The following is a 14301-nucleotide window of genomic DNA, read 5'->3' as shown; positions in this document are numbered from 1 at the left end:
AATCTCTTTAGTCATCTCCTGCACTGACAAATGGGTTGGCAGACGAACGACAAAGATAGTTCACTTTTGACTTGGATACAGTTAAAATGTGTTAATTGTAATGTTAACGGTCCAGGGTGGTGTTGCACGTTAATATAAACTACTGTGCAGACCAATTCTTTGATTCTATTCTGAAGCGAGAAAAAGACAGAGATGCAGTGGTATTCACACCACGTTGTATTGATTAATCATCCGATCTCATCTCCCCCCCTTCCAATTACACCGTCAACCTCGAAGTCTGTTAATGATGTCTTTTACAAATTGTTAAGTTCAATGTTTTTTTAGGCGCGTGCTCATTAAAATTTCCCCCGTTCCTTTTTCCCTCAAGCAGTTATCACATTTTGTTGTAATTGGCAAGTAGTGGATAAATATTCACATTCATTAAATAGTTCTTTAGAAATCTGGTTTAAGTTGTTGAATAATGAGACGAAACACTCCCATGGTAATGCAAAAGATATAATCCAGAGAACGCGTCATATCCCAGTTTTATATTGATGTAAATAGCCTAAAAATAATCAACTTTAACACAAGTCTGACAAATAAAAAAAAAAAAAATGGGAGTCATTATTGATGCCCTTCAGAATGGAGGAACCCTATAAATGCTTGCTAGCAACTTGCATTGTGGTCACACCATACTATTGTCAATGCCTTTCGGCACTAACTAAACAATCTCCACCTTCAGGTCTTAAAATAGATTTAATTAAAGGTTGCAAACTAGAGGTGATGTGAAGGGGAAAAAATACCCCTGGCGGGCTTCAGTTTGAAAGAGTGACAAATGGGAAATTCGAAGTTTTGGCAGAAAATGAATAGTTTTCCATGTGTTTATGTATGAAAGATGTCAGATGATCAGATACTGCATGAGATAGATGAACAACGTGATAGTAGTGAGAGGGCTGAGTGCCGTGCCTATGAGATGGATGACTTGGCCAGGCAGAAATGGCTTCTGTTCACATCAGTAGCAAATCTATTGCACTCCGGAGCTTGGCTTGATTCGAATCAGAAGTGCGATACAGTTCGATATTTTGAACTGTATGACAGGTCATAAATCTTTTTTTACAGCTATGTAAGAGAAGGTTTTATTTTGCTTCCTGTAAACCAATAAATCCGAGAATTTACCCAAGATTGTTGTACAACAAATTAGTACTGTTCTACACAGAATAAAACGTTTAATAATAATATAAGGATATATAACTGGATATAGAGGGAGCGCAACACGTCTCAGCATAATCCAATGTATCTGACGTTGCATATGGGAAGGAGAAAATTACTTTGCAATAAAAAAATACATTTTTCTTTACTTATATGCTCGTATATCGCGGGAATATAATATCCATTTAGTATTCCAGTTCGGTAATGTTTGTAGACTAGTTCTATTTCATCTCATCGATATATTTTTAAATATTTTTCAACAACGCATAAGCAGCTTTTAGTAATAAAGATAATAATAATAAGGTAATAAAGATAGCATATTGGCTTCGATTTTTGTCAAGGGTTTATCGACCCCTCCCCATAAGTCAAAGATTATTTTAAAAACACCAAAGCAAATAATTTTTGGTGTTTTCTTTTTGTATCAGTCGTCAGTAAAGGCCTCCAGATGTCACTCATTGTGTATATTTTTGAATATTATTAACTTGAACACAATTTTTTTTTTAAAAACATAACGTTTCCTGGAAAAAAAAATAGTAAATTTACAAATCTTCAAAAGGAATAAATCGAATTCTATATTTCATGTGTTTAAATTGATTCCGTAGAAAATTCTCCTAGGAATTTGATTTTTATGGCGCATGGACATCAACGGTCATACTGCACCAAGTCACAGCAATACATATGGTAATTGGTTAGTAGGACAATTACAAACATCCATGCCCTTGGCGGGATTTGAACCAGCAGCCTCTTGTTTGGAGAGCGAATATGCTAACCACTCGGCCAACCTGGTCGGCCCTAGGCGTTTGAACTTTATGAATTGGTAGCAGCCCAAGTTGCTCACCATTCATTTTTCCTAGATGTTAACATGCCATTGATTTATAGGAGCATATGATTTTGCTGTAATACATTCAATAGAATGTGTGTAAGGGCTCCTCAGAATTTGTAGTCGAATTAAACCAGTTAGATGAAGCGTACAAGATAGCAGATTTGAAGTTAGCGACATACCTGAAGAAACTGTCGCTTAGTATTCCGGTAGTAATGCCTAATGTAACGATCATTGCAAGAAGACAAGTTCATATCGTTAACTTTCGAACCAGTGAAAACGACAGTTCATTGCCTACTTAAATTAAACTAGAAACCGTAGAGAAATTTTAAATAAAATCCTTGAGGCAATTTGTTCCCAAGTACGTAACCGAAACGTCAATCAGTATTTAACATTCCGATTAGAAATGAACTCCAATTTCAAACTTCCCCATCTTTTCACTTGACGTATGCATAAAGAAGGATCTAACCGTCCGTAAAATTAAAATTGAGTTTCAATATTTTCTACGAGAATAGACAAAATACACCAAAAAGTTCCTTACAGGTAATTAGTGCTTTACCCTACGAATATGTAATCTCAGTTCTTACTTAAACCCATATCTGCATACAAAATGAATTTATTCTGGTTTGTCCCCCGGTATTAATGGATTTTTCTTTCGGTCGGTCCACGATGTTTAATTTCTACTTTACCTCCATCCCTGTTGTTGTGGCTGTAACTCCGATATGATTTTCAGAGGTTTCTGCATGAGCTGCAGAGCGCACTTATTGATGTAATAAGCTTACAAGAAAATTTAAAATATTTCAAAATGGTATTTGCATATCCCAGACTGCACCATCGCTGATGACCTTCGGTTCCAACCATCCTTCCTGCACACGTGATTTCTTCCACTAGAATTGCTACGGAAAATTTAGGTTACCGTACAGGAATTCTTAATTTCGCAAATCCCCTACATCTTGCCACATTAAGATGCCATTGGTGCAGCATCGCCAGCTTTCTCAATATACTCTTGAGAAGTAAGGAACTATTTGGATTGGGGGAAGAGAAAATTGTTTCCAACTGACGGCTGTTATAAATGAGAGGAGAAAAAGACTACAGAAGCAGTTTGTGTACAAATCATTGTCAACTGCTAGTAAAAAATCATTTTAATGATTGCCGTCTTTGCAATTTTTAAGAAATCTAAAAATAACCCCAAGTATCAGAAAAATATTAGAAACTATTACATATTAGAAAACCAAAGAATTCATTCTCTATGCAGAATTTAATATATGTGACAATTTTCTACACTGTAACCGAGCGATGCATTCTTATTTTTTTATTCGTGTGGGGGTTTCCCCCTCTTCCTCGACCGTTCCTTAGGACTGGTTGAGCTCTCCTAGTGAGGAGATTAAGTATGTATTTTATGACTGCAGATCTGTGTTCACAGGCTGTTTTGAAGGACGAAAAACCCGAGTTTCTGGGTGAAAAAAACCCTTTACCTCCGTATGAGACCGAGATAGACCAGCCAAGTTACCTTCAGTCTAAGGAGACTAGATAAAGGTTCCTCACATCATGAACGGGAATCGAACTCAAGTCGACCAAAGGGCTTCGTCTATACCGACTGAGCTACGGATTCCCATAACGATGCACTGACATTAACGGTTTTACTATGCCATATTCGTTACAGAAGTAAGCAAATTACTTGAAACAAACCTCCTCTTTGGTGGACTTAGACAATCTAATTCTCTTACTCTGAACACTTTATTTCTGCACTCTCTCGAACCAGTAAGGGAATTTATTGGTGGTAAGGAAAAGAGAATTTTTTCCAGAAGATGTATATCGCATTTTCATGTACATATACCTAAAGATTTTAGCTCGTCAGTAGTTTCTTCTTTAGTTTTGTATCCTCCGATATAAATCATGCATTGTAGATGATGTAGAGAGAAGTATCTTCCTCCTCCTCTTGGAATGAGTTTTATCATATTTCTTTATTACATCACTAACAGAGGTTTTCCTGGGAGGTAAAAGTTAGTGTTTTGCTTCCTATCTTCAGTCTGCTTCAGTAGGAAACACGTAATGGGGTGGAAAATGGGCGCTCGGGGAAATGCCTTGTGTATCTCCAACTGTGATTGGTTTCAGGTGCTTGTTGTCACCATCCGACTGGGACTCGTCGGAAGAGGCACTTAAACATTATTTGTTCTTAGTACATAAAACGCGCTCTTTTATTGGCGGGAACGTTCCGGCTGACGAATCTTTTGTCCTGAAGATGTAAGCATTGCCTTCTTGTATGCGCCTGTGCTCCCACATGTACACCATCCCACGCGTACAGTGCATTTCACCTACGGAAAAAGGTGAATCCTTCGCTTCTTTTCCTCCTCCCTCCGTCATCTCTTCTTACCTCCCATGAATCTCGACTCCTCGTTTCGTGTGGCATTTTGATAATCGGGGTTGCCGCTGATATGCCGACTCCGTGATAACGAGTGCGGAAGCCATACGCTACGTAATTTCTCAGTCTGCTTGCGCTACTGAAATTCTCGCTGGAAATATCTCTGACACTCTCGCACACTTTTTTCCCTTCAATGCGAATGTTTGCGCTCAAATAGAAAAGGCGAATGAAAAAGGAAAAAAAGCACTCGTAAAAAAAGAAGTAAATATTTAAAAATGCAATGATAATAACAAAGAAAAATGAAGAAAGCATGAAGAATTCAGAACAAGAAAATGGAGTAACAAAAAAGGAAGGAATAAAGAAAATCATAAAGCTCGTGAGGAATCGTAAGAAAATAGCAAGGCATGAGAATATTAATCAGTAGTATTCCAACCTAAGAATTCTTGAGTTAGGGAGTATCTACGATTTCAGAGGAGTTAGTGGCTTCCCCTACGTAATGATAGTTTTTACTTAGCTTTGAAGTTACCCAAAACAGTTGCTGATAGTTCATCTCCTTTATTAATTTAAAATGTTGGTTGCCGAGCTAATGTTCAGTTAAGGAATAGTTTGTGCATAACGGAAAGGGGGATCAGTTCGGCACATCCCTTAATTCTTTAATCAAGTCAGAGTAAAATGTTTTTTTTTAATATTTTTGGATATTAATTTAAAAACAAAGCATTCTATTTCTTTAAATCGGAAAAAATTTCTAAACATATTTAAAAAAATGTTGAAATTATCAAACCCTCTGGGGGAAAAAAATTACTTTGTTCGCAAGATTCCAACACTTCCATTGAGCAGTTTGGTTTAACATTCTCTGGCGAACTGCTAACCCAACCAGAGAAAACGCCTCCTGTGTTGACTTGGATATATTTATGTAGTCTTCGCCTCCCATCTGAAGCAGCTACAAAAATTAGAGAAACTAATGAAACCACTGAGATGAGAACACTAAGAAACATTTGAAGGTGTAACAATAATATACGAAATAAGGACCTCAAAAATCGGAGGAAATTTCCAAATACAGTCAAACGGATTAGATCTCAAAACGGGGACAAACTCTGACTCTAAATATGTATTTACATGTCGAAGGCAAATAAATGGTGTTTGTTCCATAGAGAAGTAGCTGGCAATCTTTGGATCGCAAGACATTAGAAAATTCACATATGGTCATCAGGAAGAAAATGTATGCTGTGTGGAAATGACCTAGCATCTATTAAAGGCTTTTTTTCCCTCATGTGGGAACGAGATAGCATAAAATTAAAACAACTGAAACATGGCACATCACAATCTAACTCCAACAGTTGAATTTTCATATTTAATTATTCTCTAGTTTAACAGTTTCCACTGACGACTTCACAGTCTTAAAACAAAGGCAAACAACTGCCGTTAAACTCGTTATTCTAGAAATAGCTTGCTATTGTTTGTCTCACACTTGAAAACAAAGCAAATGGTGTTCTTAATTCACTCGCTTAGAACAGTAATTTGATTTCAGAAGAGAAAGTAGTGCCGTCCTTTTATCTCCTGCTAAGAGTTCATAATCCATTCTTTTGTTTCAAAAGACAAATTCTTCATTTGATTATAACGGTTAGCATTTTTGGTTTCTTTTGCTTTGAGGCAATTTTGGTAGTTACCATACTGACAAATGTAAAGACTGGTCCATAACACTCTTTGGGTGTGGGGGGGGGGATGTATGATTTTGTTGAAAGTGAAAAGGAAGTGTCGAGAAATATTTTGATGCAGTTCTATTAATTTTCTCAATTCAAAACTTATTTTAAAATATTTAAATACCTTCTACAAACAAGTAAACCGAATTAGAGAAGTTGCTTACGATATATTTAATTTATTTTTCCCAACGCAAACGTTTATTGTGAAGTGAACATTTTATTTTTCGTTGATTAGTGTTTAATACGAGATAAATTTACCAAGTTTTAATCTTCAAATATTTTTCCGATTGGCAAATTTAAGACTACGTGATATCAATTCGATAACACATAATCTTACCCTAACTACCAAATAAAATTGGGATATGTTTTATTTAAACAATGCGGATATATTTACAAAAATTAATATTTGTTTTAATATCATCAACACTTAAAATCCAGTCAGCATAAGAAAAGTGATTGTTCCCCCCCCCCTTTATTTCACTGCTTAAATACCATCTGCGCGATCTCAAATCCAGTCCCATAGCAACACATTCACAACAAAGTTCATAGATGTCGCTGCAAGACGAGGTCAAGAATCTTTTAGAATTATTTATCCGTAATGACATTATTGAAATGAATTTGAAGCTTGGAATTATAGTATTGAACGTAATTCTATTTTTTTTTTTTTTTTCAAATTTGATTTTGAAATTTGGTTTTGATTGATTTGAATACTAATTTTTCTAAGAAGAAAAATTATAATTATAAAAACTTACTAAAATCTAAATGTGGAACATACTATAAAGTGAATGTTAATATTTTTCATATTTTTTTATCAAATTCTTATTGCAAATAATATTTTGCAGTTTAATTGTGATATATCTGGAAAAATATTTTTAAATTCTACTGAGAAATTCAATACGAAATGCAAAGAAAATTTCTTTTTCAATTCCTTAAAATATTTTTTGCGGAGGGAAAAAAAACTACAAATCTCCCAAGAAATGGAAGAAAGAGCGATGTAGCGCCACCTCTTCCTTCCCTATCCGATTTTCCCCCTTCGTTCATGGAAAAGATGCCTCGCTGCACAAGCAAGTGTTGTGGTTTATAAGTTCGGTCTTGTCCGATTCCTAAATGCACAGTGACCAAGTGAAATAGAGCATCGCTTACGGAATAAAGTCGCCCTCTGACGCTGCTCGCTCAGTTCATCTGGTTCTTTTAGTGGATGAACAGAGAAATCAGAAACTTCCTCGGTCTACACAAAGGCGGACTTCCCGACTTCATTACGGTAACACGTGGAAGGAGGAAACCCTGTCCTCTACAAATAACTTGACCCGCTTCTCAGATATGGCACCAAAGAGGATTATGATTCCTGCTGACGCACTTCCATTATGAATTGTAGCTCACCTTATGTGTCCCTCTTTGGCAGTTTCTCTTTTCTTTAGGTTCCTCTTTGATTCCTTAGGGCGCGAACTTCTTAGATATCCCCAGAGGGGACTGAAAGGAAAAAGATACAGCATTAAGTAAAACCTAATCCATCAAGTGGGATAAAAGCCTGAGCACTCCAGGTATAAAGTAAAAGCAATAATATAGCTCCGTTAATCTCTGTATTAGACCTGAAAGACATTTTTCAGTACTTTTGTTTGAAATTAGTTTTCTATCTTGGAAAGGTTTTTAAAAGAACTTCTGAGTCGTATTTTCTCTTATATTGTCGTTAGAAATTAATTGAAAGAAATGCGAACGTAGATAAAGTCTTCTCAATACCAACATTTTTGTTTTTAATACCATTCACATACACACTTGGGTTATTTCGAATACTTTACTGCATATGAAAAAAAAAAAAACCAATCTCCTTAAAGATTTGAAAATCTTAGCTTCTGGAGAGAGTTCCACACCGTAATAGGAACACTTTTAGATGTAAATAACTGCAGCATTTTTAGAAATAAGCTGAAAAAATTGTAAACTTCCATGCTAAAGAGTGCTATAGTTCAATACTCGTAAATAAAATAAGATCGCTGATACTGTCTGTCTGTTCAACTAAATAGTAATAATATAACTAGAAAATTTCCAAATCCTTTATTGAAATTAGAAATCTGAAATCGATATAAATTATTTTCATTATTCGAACAGGATATTTTAATTGAAGGCGTTAGCCGGTCTCACACGGAGGTGGCTGGATTTTCCTCACAGAAACAATTATTTTTCTTCTCGCAAACAGGCAACCCAGCTTCAAGAGCACGCCATTGACAACTATAGTTATTTATTCATATGGAGTTTCCTCCCTTTTCTCCCCCGTCCCTATTGGGGCGAGTTGAGCCACCTCCTGGGGGTTAAGTATTTATGGCTGTAGATCCGTGTGTGTTCACTGGGCCGGTTTGGCTGCTTGCGGGATGAAAAACCCCAGATAAACTGGGGAGAAAAACCCTGCTGTCCACGCCCAAGACCGGCTAACTTGGCTATGGCTGAGGAAGATCCTTAAGCTCCTCACATCGGCGACGGGAATCGAACCCAGGACATTCCTTCCCCAGGCGTATGGTTGTGAAGCGCACAGCCACTAGGCTAACCGCGCGGACGACAGCCATAGTGCATTAGGTAGATAGGGTTAACCGTCCTATTAGATAGTACTAATTAGGTTTCGAAGAAACAGTTACTTGGCCGTGACGAACCATTGAACTTAACATTCAAGGAAAAAATTAGAAAAAAAAACAAACTATCTCTTCGGCATCACTGATGCTATCTACATCTGATTCTGTTTACTAAATAAATGTACATCTAATTCAGCAGAGAAAGACGAGTCAATCTAGATAGCATTTACAGAAACATACAATTAGAGGTGTATGGTGACTCTGCGGTACTTGACGCAACGTATCTATCCGTTTTGTAATTTGTGAAGATTTTTTAAAGCACACCCAAATCATTCGGATATTCCAAATTTTCTATTTCACAATAGGAATAGAAAGAAATAAAGCCCTTTGGCAATAAATATTTCAGGTAGGGTATCAACATGGATAATGTTCGAGATAAAAATGATGCGATAATAAAATACAGTACCAATTATTAACTGCAGTGGAACTAGAATTGAAAACTTGCCAGCAAAATCAAGTCAGGATTGAATATATCCTTCATACGGATCATCGAAGTGTGTAGATGAACTCCTGTTAACTATGTAGCTAATTGAGTCTCTCACTCATCATCTTTAGGAGAAGGAATACTGGCTACTTGGCCCAACAAAGTAACTTGGATGGGACCGTTTCTTCCTAAATTAGTTCTCTGAATGGTGTTCTTTATATCGGTTTTACTCAGTAGGCTTAATAATTTGACACTTAGTTGGGCAAAGGGCAGACATAGAGTAAGTTATTAAAGTCCCAGCTGGCGTCGTTGATTTCTTTTGTCCAGTAAGACTCTTAGCTCATCTTCATTAGCAGGCAGCATGTGTACGCTATAGCCACTCATTATTATAAGGCCATGCAATGGAATCATTGAGGTTTGGCATAACGTTTTTGCAATGCTAATAGGTATTTGTTACCTAGACTTGAGATGGAGCGTTGCAAGCTTTTGCCTTATTGACAGCAAAAATGAAACGAGCGCCCAATTTGTTTGCTTCTCTAGATTTTCATTGAGCATTTATGTTGTTGTTTTCTCGAACAATAGAGAACCATTCCAAATGACTGATGATTGATGAAAATGCACGGGAAATGAAGGAGAATGTAGGTCATTGACAATGACAAAATCATGCAAATAGAAACATGAGACTGGAGCTAATAATTTAAGGAAAGCAGTTTGAGTAAGTGCGACATGAATATTAATTGTCAAGGTTAAGAAAATCTTTTGTTGAAACCTTACTAAAAAGAGCCATCTCTCGTCTTTTTCGGAATAAGAATTGTGCACAAATTAAGTCTGTTTTATTCATGGCGTTGAATGAGGCAAGTGTAGCAAAAATATTTGCCTTCTTTCACTGATTTTTCCCTTCACGAACAGATTATAATGTTCTGTTTAGAAATAATCTCCTCTTTCCAAAAGAAATCGTGTGTGGAGAATTTAATCTCTTAAAAGGAATAATAAATGTTCAGTTCATTGGCCTGACCTATCTATTAAATGTAATCACCTCCGACATAATTAACATTATAATTCTGTACCACAAGGTACTTAAATAATTTATAAAGTCCTTATTAAATGCTAAAGAAAGAAATATCTGACGCCTCATTTCTCTCCGTATCTCACTCTTCTTACGTCTGTAAGACATCTCTGACAAGGGCAATTATTCCTCTTTCATATTTAGAGTTTCAGAAACTTTAGAAAGGAAGATTTTTCTGGCTCTAATTTGCAGAATGAATAGTGAATCGGAGGCTAATTATAGCTAAGGAAAGGCATAATTATCGGATTTATTTTCGCTCGAGATTATATTTCAGAGGCAGTTACAGTCAAAGGTTTTATTGCCCTTGTAGCATTACGTGACTAGCCTTACAAATACATTAGAAAAGTCCCTTTTTTTCGTTCGTTCCTTGCCCATTTCTTGGCAAGAGATGTTTTAACCCCTTTTGTTTTGTTCAATTAATTTCTTAGTGTATCAACGTGATCAAATTCATATCCTTAATTTTACAATATACATACTTCATTCATTCACAATAGACTTCATCCGATTCCAGTTTAACATTGAGGAAATCTTTTACACCATCTTTTTTTTTTCAAACTTTTACATTTTTCACTATTCCCGACTAGTTCTTTTCATCTTATGTATTTTTTACTTGCTTGAAAGTTGTTATCCAACTCCGTGATGTGCATGATGGATGAGGCGAAGACAAATGTACCTTAACGTTATTTTAATTTGTAAGTTTTTTAAAATAGTAATCCCACTCACAGAAGTTCTTTTAATATCCAATATTGTGTCTGGTTTAGAAATCTAAAAGGAAAAAGCAATTTTTACATATTTTCAGGTTTTAATCCTTTGTTGGAATATAGGGAAAAAATAAATGTTTGTGAAGAGTACAGTTGGAAATGAACTGAAACGTATGGGAGAAAATCTGGATTGGGAAAGTGGATGATGACGGTTGTTGCTTGGACTTGAACAATATTTAGCAAAAAGAGCATAGAATGTATACTTACATGGACTATTACTCCCATACCTAGTGATGTCAAATGCTCTAGAAATATCAGTTACTTGAATTCTTTCTATGACATGAGTCTAGATGTGAGAAACAGACAAAGAGACAGATTCCCTTCTCCACTTTTTTTTATCTGTTAAACCGATATGATTTAACTTTCCATCTTCAGAGAAAAGCATGGCCGGAAATATAACACAGAAAAAGAGGATTTGATATTGTAACACGTATTTTATCACAGTTGGAGGAATATCACCAAAATCAAAACATTTATTCATTCGGATCTTTCATATCATATTCTGGTGAAATATTAAAGACTATATTGAATGCATTTTATGTAAGACATCATCACTTTTTGGCAACCTAACCCATGACAGATTTTGAAGGGTTAGTGAAGCCAAAAGGACCACATTGTCCTGAAGACCAAGTGTAAGTTGTGTCACTTCAAATATTTAATAAGCATCTTCCTCCCCCACCCCATTTTATTTCTGTTTTTAGGTTAAAGTTCCACAGCTTCAGTTTTAGAAATATTCGTTGCATGATACGATTTGGATTGGACTCCTCTCGGTCTGTCGGTAACAAATCGAAGGTGGAACAAACACACAAGGGAACTATCCTTGAGTTAATGTTTAATTTTTACAAAACAAAGTGGGATGTCAGAATTTCAACATTGGCTTGTGTTTTTAGGAAGTGTTTACAAAATAATGTTCTCTCAGGGATAACAACTGCTTCCACTGTATTTGTGCGTGCCTCTCCCAAAATGGACTTTGAAAGTTTGAACTTCAGTCAAAGGAGAGAATATCTGTATAATTGTATCTTTCTCTGTCACTCTCCAGTTACCATTGTGGTCTCCCATTTGCTGGTAACAATTTTATCAATTTTAAACTGTGTGCTATTCGAATTCCTAGAATCTTAAAAGTGCCACGGTTTTGCGATATAAGAACAACATACCGCATTCCATTCCATTCTAATTGGTCTTTTCATAATTTTCTGCTGGTTATTATTTTAATATTTCTAAAAAAATTGTAATTTTTTGTTACTGCAAGCAGAGCTGCTTTACAGGTAAACAATTTCTACAGGGGTGGAAGAGAATTACCAACCATCGATCCCTTTTAGTACTGCCCAGTTAAAATGTAGTAACAATTCATCCTACATTTAAATCAAGGAATGGCTGCATAACCAAAATTTATACCCGGGTAATTAAAAAAAAAGATAACTCGCAAATAATCTAGTGGTGTTTTACTTTATTTGAAAAAAGCATGCAATATGGACTCGAAAGGTTCTTTTTAGTGTTACTGTAAAGTAGATGTGCTATACAGTGATGCAATCTCTACAGGGGTAAAATAGAAATTACCATTCCTTATTATTGAATTAAAATTCAATCGCCATCCACCCAACATTAAAACGATTAGAATATAGAATACCCGTATAACCGTGCAGGACAATACGATAACAAGAAAGCTTACACATAATCCAGTAGTATTATGAAATGGATTTATAGCAAACAGGTCAGCTTGATATGTCTAGTGGTTAACGTCTCTGCTTTCCATCCTTATAGGTGGTAGATTAATTTTCATAGCTCGGTGTGGGATTGCGCATCGGCTATCTTGAAAAGGATTTTGTTGCTCTGTGAAGCGGGATTTTCATATTATCTAATCCTTAGTTCATCCAATATACTGATGCGCCATATGTTTAGAAATCTCTCATAAGTGTGATTGTCATAAAGCTAAGAATTCAACTTGCTAATGAAAATTATTCAAAGGAATTATAAAAAAAATAATAATAAATAATCCATTATTTTATAGCCAAGTAGGCAAAAATACATTTCTTCTGAAAATTCTGGCGATTTTTTCTTTTAATTTTGTTCTAGACACAACCTAACAGCCAATATCAATGCAAAATTCTTACAAATGAAAAACGTCTTAAAATATTAAAATTGAAATAGTTCATGAAAATATAAATACTATGAACGTCTCAAATTCTCCATTGGTGAAAAACGGAAGGCTAATCGAAGTTGATTAATTTGCACTAAATTTTCTGCTTTTCCTTTGATGCTATTTTTCCTCCAAACTCGGTCTGCAGGAGACTAGTTTTAGTCACATTATAATCCTTCAAAATATCTGTATGTGTTGAAGTTCGACTGTGATGTATGCTCTTCTCGACTCAATGTTTCTATTTCTTGAAATACTGAGTCTAATAAACGGTATGTATATATACCGTTTGTATGTATATATAAATATAACATTCGCATTGGATGATTCTACCAAGAAACCGTTTTAAAATCATTCTTCGTTCCAACCAACCTCCTCTATTGCCTTTTTAAATGGTAGGCGTTTTTCTCTTCTCTGGATTCTTTTGTGCAAAATATTGGTCCATTAACTTGTCAAGGAAACGAGTTGCTAAGAAATAGGATTTCGAAACTGCGCTTTAGAGGTCCGCACTTTAACAGAATTTCTAACTTTTCATGCCCGTAGTATTGGCTGTTCGCTTCATATTCATTGGATGAGAAAACAAAACAAAAATTGCAATCGTTTAAAAAAGTTTCAACAGAAATATGGCGCAATTTTCAACTTTGTATTGGTAATTTAGGAGAATATTTCACTAACACTGAACAAACTACGCTTGGAGTTAATGTTCTTAATTGGCTCCATTATTCATGGCGTCATTTGCTGTCTGAAAGAAGTGGAAACTCTCCAAAAGAAAGCCATAGCTTTTTTCCTTGATATTTTGGGTTGTTTAAATACGTTTAAAAACATTTTCCATGCATGCTTCTGTCCCTCTGACCCTTAAAAGAACGTCAACTTTTTTTCAGGTTTTTTTCTTGTAGAAGAAAAATCTTTTTTTTTTTTTTCCATTTTTATACCCTGATTTAATTGGCTGTTGATAACAAGTGTGCTTGAGAATTTCAATTAAAGCAACAAACTATTCTTCTTGTTAGCTAGCTACTCTGTGCTACCATATATTCTTGGATAAATTTTCTACCTCAATATAAGGTGGGGGTTCAAGAATCTTAATCTACGATGATTAAATAACGAAGCAAAGTTTAATTGAAATTTCTTGTGCATACTCAAATTAAACCTTATCCCGCCGAAAGTCAACATGGGGAAATGACTCTTTTATGGAATCATATATGTTTTAGTACACTGACCTGTTCAGTAT

At 35.4% G+C, this 14301-nt stretch overlaps 1 protein-coding gene across 1 annotated transcript in view; it reads left to right on the top strand.

Annotated features, from left to right (window-relative positions):
- LOC150095634 (carboxypeptidase D-like) overlaps window positions 1–14301 on the top strand; it is a 329656-nt gene that overhangs the window by 116267 nt on the left and 199088 nt on the right. The gene's annotated exons all lie outside the window — the stretch shown is intronic.

This window comes from Typopeltis vanoorti, chromosome 20 (assembly GCF_054136105.1).
Source record: "Typopeltis vanoorti isolate ZY-2024b chromosome 20, IOZ_Tvanoo_1.0, whole genome shotgun sequence".
NCBI classification, from domain to species: domain Eukaryota; kingdom Metazoa; phylum Arthropoda; class Arachnida; order Uropygi; family Thelyphonidae; genus Typopeltis; species Typopeltis vanoorti.
This window is presented reverse-complemented; position numbering and strand designations above follow the sequence as displayed.